Source organism: Panthera pardus, unplaced genomic scaffold (assembly GCF_024362965.1).
Source record: "Panthera pardus isolate Hobbes unplaced genomic scaffold, ASM2436296v1 HiC_scaffold_16, whole genome shotgun sequence".
NCBI lineage: Eukaryota > Metazoa > Chordata > Mammalia > Carnivora > Felidae > Panthera > Panthera pardus.
Genome location: NW_026526721.1, coordinates 22,639,889 through 22,659,458, shown reverse-complemented (window position 1 = coordinate 22,659,458; position 19,570 = coordinate 22,639,889). Strand labels below are relative to the sequence as shown.

Genomic DNA, 19,570 nt, shown 5'->3' with positions numbered 1-19,570 from the left:
TAGGTGTACAATTTTGTTTTCTGCTTTTTCCCTCTGTTATTTTCACATTCTGTTCAATTTTTCTGCATTATTTTGAATTATATGAGATTTTGATATTTTAATTTGTATGTTGGCAACATATGTTTTTTGTTTTTGTTTAAGTGATCCTCTAGGAATTATAATACAAAAACCTAACATTTCACTGTCTACCTAGAGTTAATATTTTGACACCTTATGTTAAATAGAGAAACTGCAACCATATCGATCCTTTTACACCTGCCCACCAGTGAGCTTTTTATTGCTGATTTCATATATGTTACTTCTACATTCATTGAAATCTCAGCATAAATTATGGTAAGTTTTGTTTTAAAGAGTCATAAATCTTTTTAGGAACTGAAGAGAAAATAAAATACTTTCATTTACTTAGCCATTTTGCTCTTTCTTCACCCTTAAATATCCAAGTTTCTTTCTGATGTTATAGTCCTTCAGCTTTACGTATTTATTCACTGTTCTTTAGATTAGATCATTTTTCCTGTTTTCTCTTTAAATTAACTGATCTTTATTTCACCATCTCCTTTCTGTTCCTGAGCCCAATCAGTGAGTTAAGATATTAATTTTTTCCTAAATTTCTAATTTTGTTCTGTTTTATATTTTCTGTTTCTCTGCTGACATTTTTTAAAATTCTTATTCATATTATGTCTGCTCTCCTTTATCTCATGGAGCATCATGAGAATAGCCACTCCAATATCTATAAATCTAAAATCTGGTAGAGTCAACATCTGGGTCATCTTGAAATGCATTTGTTAATTATCTTTTCCCTTAGAATTGATCATATGTTCCTGGTTCATTGAACGTAAAGAAATGTTAGATTGAGTCCTGGATACTGTAAATATTATGTTGTGCAGACTCTAAGTCTTTTGACAACCATCTGGAAAAAATATATTAAGCAGACATTCACTCCTAAATTCTGTGTTGCCTCCGGTAAGCAGTGACTCAAATCTCAGTTAACTTCCTAAAGACTTTGCAATTCAAGCTTGTTCCTGTTCCATGCATTCAAAGCTCAGGGTTTAGGCATTTATGGTTTTATATGCAGAATTATGGCCTCTCCTTCTGTGACCCCTATTTGGGATTCCCCCTCACTATTCAACTTCTATTGGCTTCTTCCAAGGTACCACTGTACTTCTGGACAGATTTTAGCTCCAGAATCAGGGTGAACCTCCTCAGCTATGGTGAAAAGGAAGTGGGAAACTAATTTTAATTTCCTTCCACAATCTCCTTGATTTTGTTTACTCTACAGAAGCCTTAGGTAGTGGTTTTTATGATTGTTTTTGTCTTTTTGTTTAATGTGTCATCTCTAGAGCCTTTAGTTATTACCCTTAGGGGAGATGGACAATCACAGATTTATACTGCCGTTATGGAAACAGAAATTTATAAATATTCTGTTTTTCATACAACCTTAAACTATAAAAATATTCGGTATCCCTAGTTTCTGGAATTGAGATATGAATGTCTTAGTTTCAGTTTTCAGTTGTTTCTAGTACATTTCTTTCCTTCACTTTTCTTTTCCAAATTTCATTTGTTTTATGTTCTCAAATAAAACACTACACTGATCAAAGATTGTTTAAAATGCAAAGTCCTAAGAAAAAGTTGAGTTTCCGTTTTCTCATTCAGTATATTGATCTTCTGCTCAGTCAATTTCATTTATCTACGCAAACCTTAATCATCCTGGAAAGTGTATTAAGTTGTCCATTTGTAAATCATTTCAGATTTTAAATTAAGATATAGGAGAGCTTTATCTGAGGTTTAGAGTTAGATGTTCAGAGTTTTTAAGAAATTAAGAGCATTTAAGAAAAATGCTTAAAATTGATGAAAATGATGGTGGAAAACTCTTTTATGATAAGTTCTGCAAGTATGCTAGTGAAAGATGAATTTATATGTAAGTAGAAATTAGCATAATTATTAATCTTAATCTCCTTAATTGCTAAAGTTTAGATTTTACCCTTGATATACAAATAGAGGAAATGCCACAATGTTACCATTTGTCTACAGTTAGCATTATTTTGAGGTAGAATGTTAAATGATCATTTGGAAATTATAACCATGGTCATAATTTAGTTAGGCAGCCTACTCTTCTTTTTCAATGGTCATCTTTGTAATGTAGTGTAATTGTATTATGAAATTTGGAACTTTTCTTACATTTATGACACCCCTATTGTAACAAATCCTATATGCTTTCATATTAGTAGAAGTTTTGATTGGGCATTGCACCAATAATAAGTAATAAAACTACCTAATAAGCTTATTTCTTGGTAACTAAAGCCTGGGTTGTTATAAGATAAGATATTTTACTTAGTAGCTAATTTATACTAGCAAGAAAACTTTTAGAACCTGACATGCAAGGCCATGAGAAGTTATTGTTGTAAATAAATATTTATAAGTTATAAATGGTAAGAATATTTTTATTCTGCATCTTTAAATCAAAACAGTATAGAAACCTTGAAAACACAAAAGCATGACACAGTGTCATAAACCACCGACCAGAACAATCTTCACTGCCTGATTCAAGCTGGTACCATATACTCTTTCTAAGAGTGAGTCAACAAGAATCAAGCCCTTTATTATTCATACCAACCACATTTGCTGTAATAACACTAAACTTAAGGTGTTTAGGAGATTAGACCTCCTTTATATAAAATTCAAAACCTCTTTTATATTTTATTTTAACAGATTTCTTGGGTTCCTGCCAGCTCACTTTCAACATTTCAAAGGCATTACCCTTACTAAGAAACATAGGTTGAACTAAAGTTCCAATTTATAGATCAAAGGAGATAACAGGCATGTGATATGTGGTTTAATAGAATAAGCACTGATTACATAGTACATTTGGTAAAAAATAGAATATCATTAAGTTTTGTGGCTATTGAATATTACCTATTAATTAGACTTAATTCTTTCATGTGATAGATTTAATTTAACAAATGATAACAATGCATGTTAAGAAGTATTAAATTTTTCATTTATGTTTTTTCTCATCCACCTCTTTGTACCTGCTTTTATCTCTTGTCAGACATAATAGCAATTTTTACACGCATTTTCTCTTGTGGTATATTAGTGTTAGCAATATCATAAACCTTTTAAGGATATGACAACATTAATTCTTTAATCTTATAACAGACTCATGTTACTTCCCTATTTACGTGTATTCCATAGAATTGATAAATCTTTGCTCTATCAGATAATTCTTTCCTTACGTTTTACAGTCTCTCAAGATAACAGTGATTCTAGTAGCTTGATCTGTTGCATGTACAGGATGAGGTAGATAATATGTGACCAGGATTTTAACATTTAAAAATTATCTTAATAAACACCTTGAAATTAGAAAACCTTCTTAGTCACAGTAGACACACACATATATCTGTGATTGAAATCTTGTCTTATGACCTTAACTTTTACACTCACCATAACACTGAGTTTAATATAGAGGTTAAAAACGAAGCTCATTTGTAGAAATCAGTTGGTTCTAGTGCTATACCCAGTATGATCATTTCAAGGACAGTGTCTGAGAGAAATGTAAAGCTTATCTCTATATGCAGGAGATAAGAACAGAATATTAAGAGGAAAAGGTGAAAAACCTTTTACTGTTCAGCTGTATTTTTTTTAACCCAAACTTAACATGTACCCCTTGGGAAAATTTGAAATACCACGCTCCTTATATAAAGCTACTATCAGTTATTCTAGTCTTATCACATTTCATCTCTCTCTGACAGGTATCATTTGATTCAAATCAAATCTTATTGTTCAAATGTACTTTAGAGATTGCGGTAATGAAAAGTTGTTCAGGAATTTTAGGAAATATCCAACCCTTGAGAGGACAAACCTTAGAAATGAACAAACAAATTTCAAACAAAGAAATAAAAATAGTCATATTGTATAGCTACTGGATTTATCACTGCCTCTTGGCACCTGCTTAACTTAGTTGTCCAGAAGTATCAAACTCTACCTCCAGTTTGTCACAGCTTGCTGTCCTTCCTTTGGATTGAAGACTTTGCCCCAGGAATTACAGTTCTCACTAGCAAGTGAGTGTCTTAATTTGAGCTGCTATAAAAAATAAATATATCATAGACTGAGTGGTTTAGACACAAGCATTTCTTTCTCACCATTCTGGAATCTGGAAGTCCAAGATCAGGATGCCAGAGTGGCCAGGTTATTGGTGAGAGCTTTTTTTCTGGTTATGTCTTTACATGGCCTCTCCTTGGTATATGCACACAGAGACAGACACCTCTTATCTCTTCCACTTTATTTGAGGGCATTAATCCCGTGATGGGATTCTACTCTCATGATTTCATCTGTGAATTACTTCTCAAAGGGCCCACCTCCAAACTGTGTCTTTAAAGACTAGGGCTTCAATCTATGAATTGGGGAGGCATAGGGAGGATACACATTCAGTCCATAGCAGTGAGTTTTGTGGATTTAACAGAAAGGACCATATCACAGATGGAACTAATGCAGAACTTCACAGAGTGAAGCTGCCCACAAGACCTTGTGGCAGACTGTTTACAAACAATTTTAGTTGGTACAGGCTGCTATAACAAAGTGCCATAGATTGGGTGGTTTATAAACAACAGAAGTTTATTGTGCATGGCTCTGGAGGCTGTAAGTCCAAGGTCAGTGAACCAACATGGTGGGGTTCTGGTGCAGATTGCTGGCTTCTATTTCTATCCTCATAGGATGGAGAACAGAGCCCAGGAACAATGCTGTCTTCTGACTCTTACAGGGTACTGATCGCATTGTGAGAACTCCACCCTTATGACCTCATCTACTCCTCATCATCTCCCCGAAGCCACACCTCCTAATACCATTATATTGGGGAGCAGAGTTGCAACATTTGAATTGGGGAGAGCACAAACAATCAGTTCATAACAATGCTTCTCCACTTTCCTCCTCTTCCCTAGGATGAAGATTTACCCTGTTGGATTTATTACTTTATACCTTAGTCCATAATAGCATGGCCACCAAAACTTATGGTATTGATTCTTGAGAAAGGCAGGTAAAACAACTCGAATCCAACCAGCCAGAACTCTGTGATCATTAAATCCTTTAATCCTTGGAATTCTATTATTTAATTTCGGTGGAGCAGTGGCAAGGACAAGTTTTTCCTAATATTACCCATGTATTGTTGATACCTATCTACTGACTTAAGTCAGCTTTTGTTTGTGATGATTTAAGCTAGATAGTAGTTTTCTAATATATTGGGCTTTACTAAAACAATATTTGAATGTCGTAGTATTAGCGGCTGTCCTTAAATTTTAATGAACCTGCTGGAACTAATCCTAAGACATTGGTTATTTAAATTATCGAAACTTCAGTTTCCTGATTTGTGAAGAGGAAGAAATGGATCTAAATTCATTATTTTACGAATTGAGGCATACTGAGATTAGGATCTTAATTACATATATTTTCACTCAACAGTATTTATCAGGCATGTCCTACTAACCAAGCACTCTTCCAGGTGTTGGGTATAGAGAACCAAATTAAGCAAGCAAAAATGACTTTGTGAACTTTACATTCTAGAAGGGAAAACAGATAATAAACAAAACAAAGTAGCAAAATATATAACATGAGAAACAGTGAAAAGAGTCAATGAGAACTAAATAGAGCACTGCGGTGAGATACATCAGCAGCTAACGCCACCATAATCATACATAATAAACATTCCAGAACTCAGCAGCGCTATATAATAAGAGTTCTCATGCTCAACTGCAATCAGCTGACATAGGCAGGCTTTCAGTAGGGAGCCTTATGTCAAGCAGCAATGCTTAACTCCATGCTGTGGGTCCAGTAACACTTGTCACCAGGCAGAAGAGGTGACCCCTTACAGGGAGGAAGCCACCTCATGGTGATGGCAGAGGCACAAGAGAACAAACCCCATAATGGGAGCTTGATTTCAAGTGCTAGCTCATGTCACATCCAAAAAGTCATGTGGCTAAGCCTATCATCACTCCAGTATGGTAATGCGCTCCTATTGAGAGGGCTTTGGGAGCAAATATTTGCTAAATAAAATAAGCTATATCAGAAGTACATGCCCATGAGTACAAGATAATTTTAAAGTAATAATTGGGTTTGTGAATCCTGATTACAGGTTTATTTACATTTTTCTCTCATTTGCTTCAAACTTGCTTGTGTCATCACATATTGAATAAGAAAAACCAACATAATTTTCAATAATTTTTTTAAAGATGTTAAAGAAGTAAATGGTATTTTTGTATCTTCATTTAACAACCCTCATAATAATCACTCAGGTTAATGATATTTATTGTATAACATTAGAAATAGTGTATTATTAGTGCTTTTCAAATGCAAAATGATTGAAGGGATATACAAATATTGCAATATATTTAGGAAGATGGGATCTACTTATATGGGTCAGCATAGAAAGTATCATAAAATAACATATAATTTAATGCAATTGTAATTAAAAATGTGTCATAGAGACTATACAAATGAGCAGTAACAAAGAAAAAACAAAAAATCCTCTTAGAAATGTAATATCATCACAATATTTTAAAGAACTGTAGTATCATCACAATATTTTAAAGATCTAGAAAGGAAGGACCAGATTATACTGGTTCTGCATCCACACCATTTCAAAAACCTATGTGACTCACTTGACTTACTATATTTACTCACATAGATCACTTTATTTCATATGTTTTGGGTCATCCAGAGTGAAATGTCCTGTGTGCTCTCATATTGCTGATAAGAAAAACTGTTTCTGCCCCTCTGATGCTTGTTAAGAGCAATTCACTCTTTAAAATATTTTTAGCACTCATGGTATCTTAAAATGCTTCCTCTGTAGCAGGATTTCAAATATTACTTGTTAGATACAAGTAATTCAGTGATTATCCTGTTTGTTTAGGAAACCTTTGACTTATCTTGGGCTTGATAAAAAGTCTTCTAAGATTATAAGAACAATTACCAATGTAGTCAGCCTAATACCATAAAAGGTATTCTATTTTGAGATACATTTATTTTTTTCTGTGATTTCCTCAAACTTCAATGTGATTAATTTTTGCTCCTAGTAGTCATGAGTCATCAATGCTAACAATTGATTTAACCATTTTTCTCGCCTTGAGCAGCATTTCACATTGTGATTGCTCATTTTAATTATTTTTTGGAAAGATTGTTATTTTACATTTTTATACAATAATAAAAATTAGATATATAAAATTCCAGATCATAGGCTCATAAACCAAGATAATAATTTCACTTGAATATGTACATATTTAGTTTTAAATTTTATTTCAAATTGTTTGGTTTTTCACAGTGAAATATTATTTCCTAGAATGAGTAGAAACGTTTCCACTCTAATGTAATATGCACAAAACCAAAGCCAATTATTTCTAATATCCCTTTTTCTAAAGTGGGGGGAAAAAGAAATAAAGAAAAGAAAAGAAAACACATATTTATGATTTTCCAAAAACTCTCTGGGAAATCCCAAAGATATATTTATATGTAGTAGATATCCTTAAATCTTAACTTTTCCTGTAAATTTACAGTTTTATTTTGGAAAAGCAAAATCAAAAGCACTTTCACTAATTTATTCACTTGGCTGAATAAAAATTGTAGGTGACTGAGAAGCAGCTTGGTTACCTATTTAATAAAATTGACAATAAAACGTTTTAAAATAAACATAAAAGGTAAACAAAAAAATGCTTCATTAATTAAATCTTTGCTATGGGTATTTTTTATTTATACTGTGGTTTACAATGTGTTATTTCAACATTATTTTCATTTAATTTCTCTACTTCTTAAATCCATTAATATTATAAAACTGTTGATTATTTGTAATACAAATTTTGTGCATAATAGTATGGTACCAGCTATTTGATAATTATTGCCATATTCATTCATTAATTTTATATTTATTTAATGCTTATCATATGCTAGGGGGCAGATTGACCTTGGGTAAACACAATTAAGGAATGCACATTTTTTAGCTGAAAAAAAAATACTAACGATGGAGATCCATGTCAATTTTATTTTAGGAGAAGCTGTATAATTTTTTACTTTGTTTACCATGATGCAGTGCTCTGAAAATATATCACATATGATTCATTTCTAATCATAACTCAAATTGCTTTTATTCAATTTGGCTGAAAATATTTTTCTATATTATGTATAATTAATTAAATTTTGATGGTAGTTTATCACCTCTTTAAATTAAAAAGTATTCTAATCAAATGCACATTAAAAATATAAAATATATGTTAACATAAACGGTAGTTAAGCAGAATGAAATTGTGATCTAAGTCCAACTAAATAATACTGTGGTTATTTGAAAGTTAAAAATATGTAACAATTTGATACCAATTTTTATTGAAGACATTTAAAGGAAGGTAGAAAAGGTTTACATAATTACCTATATTTCAGCCTTTCAATTAAGAAGTAATGAATATAAAGGTAAAATACTGACAATAAATAGTACCAATGTAATGTAATTGCAATTAAATTTGTTCATTACATAACACACCTAAACACTGATTGATAGATGATAAACACCACATTAACTATTATCATCATCATTTCTTTTTCTTTTTTTTTTTAATTTATTTATTGAGAGAGAGAGAGAGAGAGAGCAAGCAGGGAAGAGGCAGAGAGAGAGGGAGAGGGAGTGAATCCCAAGCAGGCTCCACACCATCAGCAGAGAGCCCGACCCTGGGTTTGATGCACAAATCTGTGAGATCGTGACCTGAGCTGAAATCAAGACTGTGACGCTTAACTAACTGAGTCACATAGGCACCCCTCATCATCATTATTTCAAATGTTGCTATTATTATTAATTATTATTATTATTATTATTATTGTATTATGGTAATAATACTGAGAGTTTTTGTTATTTATAGAACAACTTTAACACTGTTATATCCGTATGACCGATTATTCTTCTTTTGACAACTTAGTAGTTTTTATGAAAGAGATTCACTTAAGCTTTGTTTCCTAAATTTCTATGTAGAATCGTGCATAATAATAATGTAGTCTTTAAAATACTGTAGCTTATAGCACTGCTAGGAATTTATCCAAGGGATACAGGAGTACTGATGCATAGGGGCACTTGTACCCCAATGTTTATAGCAGCACTCTCAACAATAGCCAAATTATGGAAAGAGCCTAAATGTCCATCAACTGATGAATGGATAAAGAAATTGTGGTTTATATACACAATGGAATACTACGTGGCAATGAGAAAGAATGAAATATGGCCCTTTGTAGCAACGTGGATGGAACTGGAGAGTGTGATGCTAAGTGAAATAAGCCATACAGAGAAAGACAGATACCATATGGTTTCACTCTTATGTGGATCCTGAGAAACGTAACAGAAACCCATGGGGGAGGGGAAGAAAAAAAAAAAGAGTTTAGAGTGGGAGAGAGCCAAAGCATAAGAGACTGTTAAAAACTGAGAACAAACTGAGGGTTGATGGGGGGTGGGAGGGAGAGGAGGGTGGGTGATGGGTATTGAGGAGGGCACCTTTTGGGATGAGCACTGGGTGTTGTATGGAAACCAATTTGACAATAAATTTCATATATTAAAAAAATAAATAAATAAACTACAAAATGCTTGCCTCCTTTTAAACTCAAAAAAATATTTATAAAATAAAATACTGTAGCTTTATGGAAAATTCAATTATATAAAGCATAAATAGAGGAGAAATAGCCAGAGATAGTAAAATACCTTTATTTTGTAAATGCATTTATATTCAGATAAAAATATATTATATATATTATGTATACACTATATATATCTATCTATATATATATATATATATGCACATACAATTTATGGAAAAATATTAAGACAAGAGAAAGAAGAATAATTCACGGTACTCCTAATCAAGCTTATATTATTATCAGTAATAATTATATCACTAATAGCAGTCAAATTAAAGAGAAACCCAATGTGTGCTAAGAAGTCATACATAAGCATTATCTTAATATGACACTTATGACTCTAGAGTCATAAAATATGCTGAGATTTATGCATAACTTGTTTCAAATTTGGTACAGAAAATGCACATCCAACACTAGGGTTAATTGGCAATAAACGCACATCTAATTTAGTATTCCATGTAGCCACTAGAATTCCCATGATACATGGACTGAATCCAGTTAATTGCCATAGCTGATTCTGCCTATGAGTGAACATTCAGGAGAGCTGGATCTATAAAATTATTAATTGAATTATCCTCTAAAAGTGCCAAAGGATATATTAGTTTTTATTCCCTTGATAGATTCCCTCAGCATAAATCAAATGAGAAAATCCAATGACTGAAAAAAGCGTCAAGGTGATTTACATATTAAAACAACATGTGCAGTTAATTCTTAGTTAATTTAAGGGGCTGGCTTCTTCACAAAATAAGCAATGAGTCCATGAAAAACAATGTGTCACCACAGAGTTAATACTGGATTAAAGTACTACATTCTGTGATATTAGGAAAATGAGACAAATGTTGGTATAGTTTTTCTCCACACTTACCTGGATTTTCATTTATTGACTTAACTATTATTTGCTGGGTATCTACTGGATGTGAAATATAAATTCAGGTGCTATACAGAACTGTGAGAAAAGTAACATTGTCCTTGCTCTCATGGAACTTATGTGGGTTTTGCGGGGAGAATTTTTGTTTTAATTTGGGAAATGGACGCATTAAGATGAAGTATGTCATAGTGATCAGACAGATGGGAAGCTAGTGCAATGTGCTGAACGCAGGAAAGGGTCAGGGATGGTGAGGGTCTAAGGATTGAAGTGGATTCAAATAGAGACAAAGTAGACAGGCATAGGTTAGCTAATGTGAAATGTTATAAATCTTCATAAAAGGTTTTAATTTCAAAAGTATGAGGATAACCTTATAGAAAGGATTAATCAGAATAGTGATTTTGTCTTTTTTTAAAGTTTATTATTATTATTTTTATTTTTATTTTGGGAGACAGAGAGAGAAAAAAAGGAAAGGGGAGAGAGAGGGAGAGAGAGAATCTCAAACAGGTTCCATGCTGTCAGCACAGAGCTTGACATGGGTCTTGAACCCACAAACTGTGAGATCATGACCTGAGCCGAAACCGATAGATGCTTAACCGCCTGAGCTGCCCAGGCACCCCAACATTGTCTTAAAATAGAAACTGGTTGGCTAGTAAGCCAGTAATGGCCAGGCCACACAATGAACCAGATGGTGGGAGAGAAGTGAATGGTATTTCTATATACTGTGATTTATTGGTGAAGAATGAATGTCAAACTTTTAAGAATATCCTATTTTATTTTACCGTGGTTCTTAAAATCTATATTAAAGAAAAAAATGGAAACGTTTATACCACAAAGTATGATGACTACAAGAAGGGTTAGTATTTCATGGCAGTATGTAAATTATTTGGAGTGTGTGAAAGACAGATTTGCTCTGATCCCAAAATTGTTTTACAAGAGCAGTACATGTTATACCATCAATATGATTTTTAAAGACAAATTTATTTTCATTGATTGTCAATCTTACCCTATTATGCTTTTCAGTTCGATTCACAAAACAGATAGGGCATAGTGAGTTTGTAGAGTGAGCTGCCTGATTTCTATTATTCATGAACCTGTGGAAATTCAGGTCAAAGATTTTTATAGTTCAGCTCCCAAAGCCCGTGTGTTGTGTGTCGTTATCAGCTTTGGCCAGCTCATGAGCAAGCTGACTTCAGGAATTCAGACCAGCACTCAGCAAGAATGTAAGACTTTACTCAGGTCACAGTTACCAACCACAAATAAACCATGTTCAGAAAAAAAGCCTTCAGAGCCTGAGAGGGAATGACAGGAGAAAGTGAAAAGCTTGTAGTAAGCAAATAATCAGGGAGGGAAGCTGTGCAGTGTTAGGAATGCATTGATGAGTGCCAGCTGCATGTTCAGCCCTAAGTCTCAGCCATAAGGCAAAAAAATTTAAAAGTACATTTATCAAAACAGGAGTAACTTGGCACTAGGTCTGAAAGCAGTCTTAGAAGTTTCTTTAATGTCTTCTTGTATGCCTGGAACATACTTTTCCTGATCCCCGCTTTGAGGAAATGACAAATTCAGATCCTGACACACTCTGGTGTTTCTTCTTATGCTGGTAACTTTAAATTAGAGATTCACTTAAGGTTATGGATGTAAGTACTGTTGAAATGTTCTAGCTCAGCTTTTTACCTATACGGCTTCCATTTAATTAGATTTAAATAATTATACTTTAGAGATCTTTCCATTGTGATGATAGATAGGAGAACATAGTTCTTTGATTGTTAAGAATTGTATTCATTTTACATCCAGTTTTATGTATTTTTCTTCTCACAGTCTGTGCAAAAATATAGTTTTATTAATCATGTAATTAGAAGTAGAAAATATGGGGGCCTAAAAATCATGTACTTCCCAATATTTTTGCCACTGAGGAACTCACATGATTTTCTCACATGCATCCTTTGGTTTTAAACATGTTAACTTATTAAAATGGTATTTACTAAAAGCATTATTCTTCATTTTCATTATAAGCATACATGCATATATATATATATATATATATATACATAAAATTACATGTATGTATGTATAGTAAACTACCAACCAGAGGCTTTTATAAACTTGAGATAATTAACATTATCCTGAGGAGTTTATAATTTTAACCAAAAACAAATTTCACCTTTTATATGGTCCAATGCCTCTTTATATATGGTAAATATTATAATCCTCTGTCTATATTTTTAATTTGTCCAAGATTCATGTTTTCTGTGTTAATAAACTCCTAGAGATTAAAGAAACTTGTTCAACTATTAATTCTAAAAAGAAATAAAATAAAAAAACCCAAAGCCCAAACTAATAAACAAAAAATCAAGGTGACATCGTTGCTATCTGGCAGAGTTGGGACTTGAATCCAATGGCAGGCCTGACATTATTTCTAATGTAATATTTTACCTATAAACAGCAGCTGCAAAATTCTGGCTTCCACTGGTAGTTCATCACGCGCATGCCTGTGTGTGTATGTGTGTGTGTGTGTGTGTGTGTGTGTGTGTGTGTGTCCAGATTCCTAATGTCAGGCTTGTTGTGACAATCCATGGGAAGCATGTAGCACTGTATTCAACACATTTTATATGCTCAAAAAATTTAGAAGTAAGGATCATGATCTTTGGGAAGTTTTCTTTGAGCCTCCCCTGCATATCCTAATTAGGCTCAGTGCTGATACCTTTCAGACAAGAACCTTACCCATTCCACTTCTATTGTGATACATATTGCCTTCATTATACTTATATATTTTTGCATCTGCCTGATCCCCTAGAGAGAGAGGGAGACATGGAATCTGAAGCAGGTTTCAGGCTCTGAGCTGTCAGCACAGAGCCTGACATGGGGTTCGATCTCAGGATCTGTGAGATCATGACTTGGGCTGAAGTTGGACACCTAACTGACCGAGCCACCCAGGAACCCCTTATTTTATTTTTTAATGTCTATTTATTTTGAGAAAGAAGAGAGAACGTGAACAGGGAGGGGCAGAGAAAGAAAGAGAGAGAGATTGAATCCCAGGCAGGATCTGTGATGATAGCACAGAGCTCAATTCAGGGCTCTATCTCATGAACTGAGATCATGACCTGCACTGAAATCAAGAGTCAGATGCTTAAACGGCCAAGCCACCCAGACACCCCAACCAATCAAATTATATACAATAGTTTAACATATCTTATTAATTAAGAATAAAAGGTATATTCACATTTTCCAACTGAAGTTTAGAGCATTATCTTTGACTTTGTGATATTGAAAGAATGGGTTTACTTTTCTCTCTGTTTACAGTTTTAAATAAATTCATAGTTTACTATTTTAGTTTTTTTGTGTTTTGATGCTGAACTTGATGTAAGTGTATCAGTGAGTTGGTTCAAGTTACCCCAAATTATAAAATAAACTTGAGAGAACATAAAAACTTCAAGAAGGTGGGGATCTTGTCTTTCATGTTCAGCATTTGATCCCCAATACGCAGAAGAGAGCACTGGATGAAATCAGGAACTATTTGTGAAATATAAATTCTACAACAAAGCAAAATACACTTTATTGTCTTCTTGTCCTTTTTAATTTTATTTTCCTTCTTTTTTTCCTGTTTCCTCCTGCCCTCTTTCATTCTCTCTCCTTCTCTTTCTCACCACTCTTTTTTGTTATTTTTCAATTCTCAATGTAAGGTTAACTAACTCCTGAATTTTCATCTAAGCACTATCTATTCAAGGGTATGTTGCCAAAATGTGATTCTAGCCATAAAACCCCGAGTGCAGAAAATAATCGACATGCCCCAGAATACATTTCATCTTACATCTTAGCTCCTCATACCTCAGCAGAGAAATTGGCAAAGTGGTTATGATGTTAATTATCTCATTTTATTGACATCATCCTGAAATGAGTGTACCAATGTGCATTTGTTTCCATCAAATTTTTTTCCAAACTCTATTACATGTTTCCTTTATTGCTTAAATGCAGCATACAGGACTAGTGAAATACTTCTTGATTACTTGGTATAATCACTTCAAACACTAATTTCACTATTAATGATCTATTAAAACCACTCTCTGAGAATGTACTTAGTTATTAATAGAATAACTGGCATAGTGTTGTGGTTTCATAACCTGATCAAAAAGAGCAAAAGATTACGGGTTGTCTCTGCCACCACCTTCCCAAATATCCAAGAGTCAAATTTCTTGTGTGTAGAACAAAGATTTGTAGAGGACTCTCCGGTTCCTTTTTCAGATATTTGATGCTATGATATCTGTCCCAGTTCTGCATAACTTAAAATGACCATGTGCACGAAAGTATTACAAGTTTAACTTTGTTCATAGGTAAATACAATAAACACAAAGATCCCTTATTTGCGTAAGGAGAACTTGGTGAATACACAAACAGTTGGATATAAATCTTCCCTGTCTTCCTGCATGAAAGTCTGGTTGGGGTGAATTTCTTTATTGTGTGATTGATTGTTCAAAACTGTTTCATTCAAAATTATAGAAAATAATCCAATAGATTCTAACACCGCCATGTTTCTTTCTTGTCTTTGTTTGCTTTTCTCTTTCTTCTTAAACAAAAGGAAACAAGTTTTCCTTTAATTGCCTTTTTTGGGGAATGTACTCTACCTTTTGTCAGAGAGAAATTATGTTGGCGCTTAAAAATGTTAAGGTAGACTTGTATTTAAATTGATCGCAATAGGGGTCACGATTGTTCTAATGGGGGAGAGAGATTGAACTAAATTCCAAAGACAACAAAAGTAGGTGGAGACTTACAGTCATTGAACAGAATGATGGAAGTCAGTGAATGGAAAATTACTAAGAGAAACTTGATTACATTTCAACTACAATGTGATTCTTGCTAAACTAACCTGACGAAATTCTTATAAAAGTAAGCCACGTATATGGGCATTAAGGATGGGTAATAAGGAACTTGACCAGATTTCAAAGATACTGAGATATCCAGGATAGAAAGATTTCCACTAAACTGGCTCAGGATTCTTTACTGAAGAACGCAGCTGATCAGGGAAGGTCCTGAGGATAAACCCTAGTCCTTATAAAAAGGCTTATAGAGGGGCACCTGGTTGACTCAGTTGGTTAAACATCCGACTTTGGCTCAGGTCATGAACTCTCGGACTCTGTGCTGTCAGCCTCTTTGCTGTCAGAGTCTGCTTCTGATCCTCTGTTCCCCTCTTTCTCTGCCCCCCACCACTGCTTGTGCTCTCTCTCTCTCTCTCTCTCAGAAATAGTTAGAGAAAGACTGATATCATATGTGTTCACTCATCTGTGGAACTTGAGAAACTTAACAGAAGACCATGGGGGAAGAGAAGGGGAAAAAATAGTTTCAAATCGAGGGAGGCAAACCATAAGAAACTCCTAAATACAGAGAACAAACTGAGGTTTGCTTGGGGGAGCTGGGGAGAGGGAGGAATGGGTGATGGGCATTGAGGAGGGCACTTGTTGAGATGAGCACTGGGTGTTGTAGGTAGGTGATGATGAATCATGGGAATCTACCCCTAAAACCAAGAGCACACTGTAGACACTGTATGTTAGCTAACTTGACAATAAATTACATATAAAAAATAAAAATAAATACATACATACATAAACATTTTTTTTAAAAAGGGCTATAGAAACCTGACAAAAGTTTTGTCAAGGAGGGCATTTTTGCCACTTTCCTCGGTTCTCATTGTTACCTGAAGCTTTCTGAAGGGACACCGCTACTTTTCCATCCAGCGAATGACATATTTTATCGTGTCAGTATTCACGTTTCTCTGATTTTTTCACTACTTTGCTCAGATAAAAAATGTGTTTTTCCCATAAAGTTATTTCTGTTCATTGAATTTTGTAGAATATTTTATTTTGGGCTTCACTAGGATTTGGGGGACATATAATGCCCTGAGAGATGTTTCCATTTCTTTATGGTTTATTGATGCCGTATTCCTCTCTCCTCCTCCTTCCGCCTGCTGTTTTCTTAACTGCCAAAGTTTATTTGTTCGGCACAATACTTCAAGTCTTTCAGGATGTGAAAGGCCTACTCTTTAAAAAGGCCAATTCTCTGAAAATCACTCTTTTTGATTATCAACATGAAATATGGCTGCTTGTTTTTAGCCTGAAGCTTTCTCATGTTGCCTGTGCCAGAATCGTATCCTTCTTCAAACAGTGACCCAACACCAATTGTTCGGTTTTATTAACGTGCCAATGTTGTGCTAGTGCATATTGCTGCATTGGCAGTGTTTTGAGGCTACAAAGCATGTAATGTATGGGAATTTACTTTATGTTTTATTGTAGATGGAAATTATCAATATTTTCTTGCCTCACACCACAAATACATTTTTTTTTAATGTGCCTTTCAGGATAGCATGTATTGCCTGCAGCGTGTTTGCACTCAACATCAGTGATTCCAAATTAAATTCCTACTGAGATCATGAGGCAGACAATTAGTAGCAATTGCTTGCTTTTGGAGAAAAATCAAATCTTGCCCTAAGTTTATGGTCAAATTATAGTAATATAATACATATTTATACAGATGCCGCATCATGGACAGAGTAGACTGTGAGTCAGCCGTCTATTAATAGTTCCATTAGCATGTATGATTTTCATATTGGGCTATACTTATATGCAAGTAAATTATCCATAAACCTTTCCTTAGAATATGATAATGTTAAAGAGATTATATTTCATATTTATGAAGAGTAATAAAATGTTTTACAGATAGACCTGTATATCTATATAACCTTAGCTTTTCACTCTGAACATCAGGAAGTTTGGCTTCTCTCACACTTGTACCCCTAATTAGTTATACGTTCCTAGATTTTTCACTTCGTCTTTCCACGCCTTGAAAAAGGTCTTCTTTTTCTTTTTTTTTTTCTTTTTTTCTTTTCTCCTTGAAAATACCTTCCGTTCAATTTAACTGAGCTGTTGAATTGAAAATTAATTGGCTGATTAAGTTCAAGTAAGTTTGATGTACGGTTTTTGAGTAAGCACCTTACACTGTGTAAGCTATCAGGTATATAATTGTGAACAAGGCATATCTTAACTTGTAAGAGTCAGAGCATTTAGGGAAAACACAACGACATGGATCCGGCCAATGCCTGTGACCATGCTGAGGGAAAACATAGAGTCTGTGGGAGCCCCAAGTACAGAAGCCCACGCCCAACTGAAGGTTGTGGACAGGCTGCGTTGAGGAAGTGTGGGGCTCAGTTTTGAAGACAGTCAGACGGGAAGGACGGGCACCCTGCAAGCTGAGGATAACCATAGGTAGAGATGTCTGCGTGATATTTAAGCACACCTAAGGGCCAAGATGTGTTACTACTTATTTAGACAATTCTCTTTTGAGGGACATTAAATTGTTTTGAGTTTTTGTTAAGATAATAATGCATTAAAAGTCCTTTATATAAACTTTGGATGTTTCTATTTATTTTCTCTGGAGAGAAACGTAAGACCAGATTGCAGAATCAAAATTATAAAGGTTTTTAAGGCTCTTTATCTTCCTGAGGGGTTGTTCAAATTGTATTTACCTCAATAACGTATGATAGAGTCCACATCACCAACACGTTGCTAGCACTGAATAATATAATTTTGTTCCTGGGTTGAATGGCTATCTAATGAATGGCCTCTGGTTAAAATCACCCTAGATTCGTATCCCACACGTACAGCTTAGTGCTAGAATAAGCTGCACAGCCCTTACTCCAGATCCTTCATGCTTAAAATAGAATAGCACCTTCCTCACAAGGTTATTAAAAAGATAAAACAGAATAAAATGTACCATCCTACTGTCTTACATGGAAAACATTCAATTAATATTCCATACCAGTGTTATGATAATATTCAAATCTGTGAGATTGGCATTAAAAACATACACTAAAACAAATAAAGGACAAGGATTTTAAAATTACTTGTGCATTTGTACTATAAATTACAATTCTTATATATCAGATATATAATCTATTGATATAACAAAATTGGTGTAGCTCATTTTTAAGTAATTACAGGTAGTAAAACAAAACAAAACTGAAATTGATAGTCTGTGAAATGATACTAAGTTCTAAATAATTAATAACAATAACAATCAACATTTTCTACCAGCAACATTTTAGCTACCACTTAATTTAGGATTATGATATTTAGTAAAAATTTTAAAAATGAATTCTCTCAAATAATTATACAGCCAAGATACTGAAACTTGAAGAGGTTATGATTGGCATGGAGCAAGGCTAAAAACCACACTTGTGTGTCTTCGCAATTAGCTTATTTTGATAAAACAATATAATAATATTGTCTATTTTCTCTTAACTGTTTTTACAGAGGTCTGATGTAGGGGCCTCAGTTTTGCCAGACCCTCAGAGGCACTGATTAATTTTCAAATCAACTTTGTCAATTAAATTAAATCATCTCTGGTTTAATTAGAACTGCAAATTATTTTTCAGGAAAAAAAAATATCTCTTAATTGTGATATTGACATTTCAATTTAGATTTTATATATGCTTCAAAATATCTTATAAAAGAAATTATGCGAATAAGACAAGATTTAAAAATGACACATGACCACTGATTCCATTATCCTAAACTCTCACTTTATAATGAAGTTTGTTGTGGAAACAGATTTCATATACGTACATAGCTATTAATTAACTGGTTAGATAATTTTTTCTCAGATTATTAAAAGCAAATTTTGTACACTAATGTTTCACGTTTTAATGAATATTTTTATATTAATTTTAAAATTATTTGATGAAAGAGTCAAGCAACATATTTTCATGAGTTCTGCTGTCACACACTAAATATATGAAATTAAATTGATGTGGCTTTTTTTTTTTAATTTTTTTTTTTAACATTTATTTATTTTTGAGACAGAGAGAGACAGAGCATGAACGGGGGAGGGGCAGAGAGGGAGACACAGAATCTGAAACAGGCTCCAGGCTCTGAGCTGTCAGCACAGAGCCCGACGCGGGGCTCGAACTCACGGACCGCGAGATCATGACCCGAGCTGAAGTCGGCCGCTTAACCGACTGAGCCACCCAGGCGCCCCATGTGGCTTTTTTTTTTGTAGTTGAGTAATAATTACTGT

General features: G+C 33.9%; 1 protein-coding gene across 3 annotated transcripts in view; it reads left to right on the top strand.

Moving 5' to 3' along the window:
• NCAM2 (neural cell adhesion molecule 2) overlaps nt 1-19,570 on the top strand; it is a 518,606-nt gene that overhangs the window by 385,383 nt on the left and 113,653 nt on the right. The window lies entirely within an intron of this gene.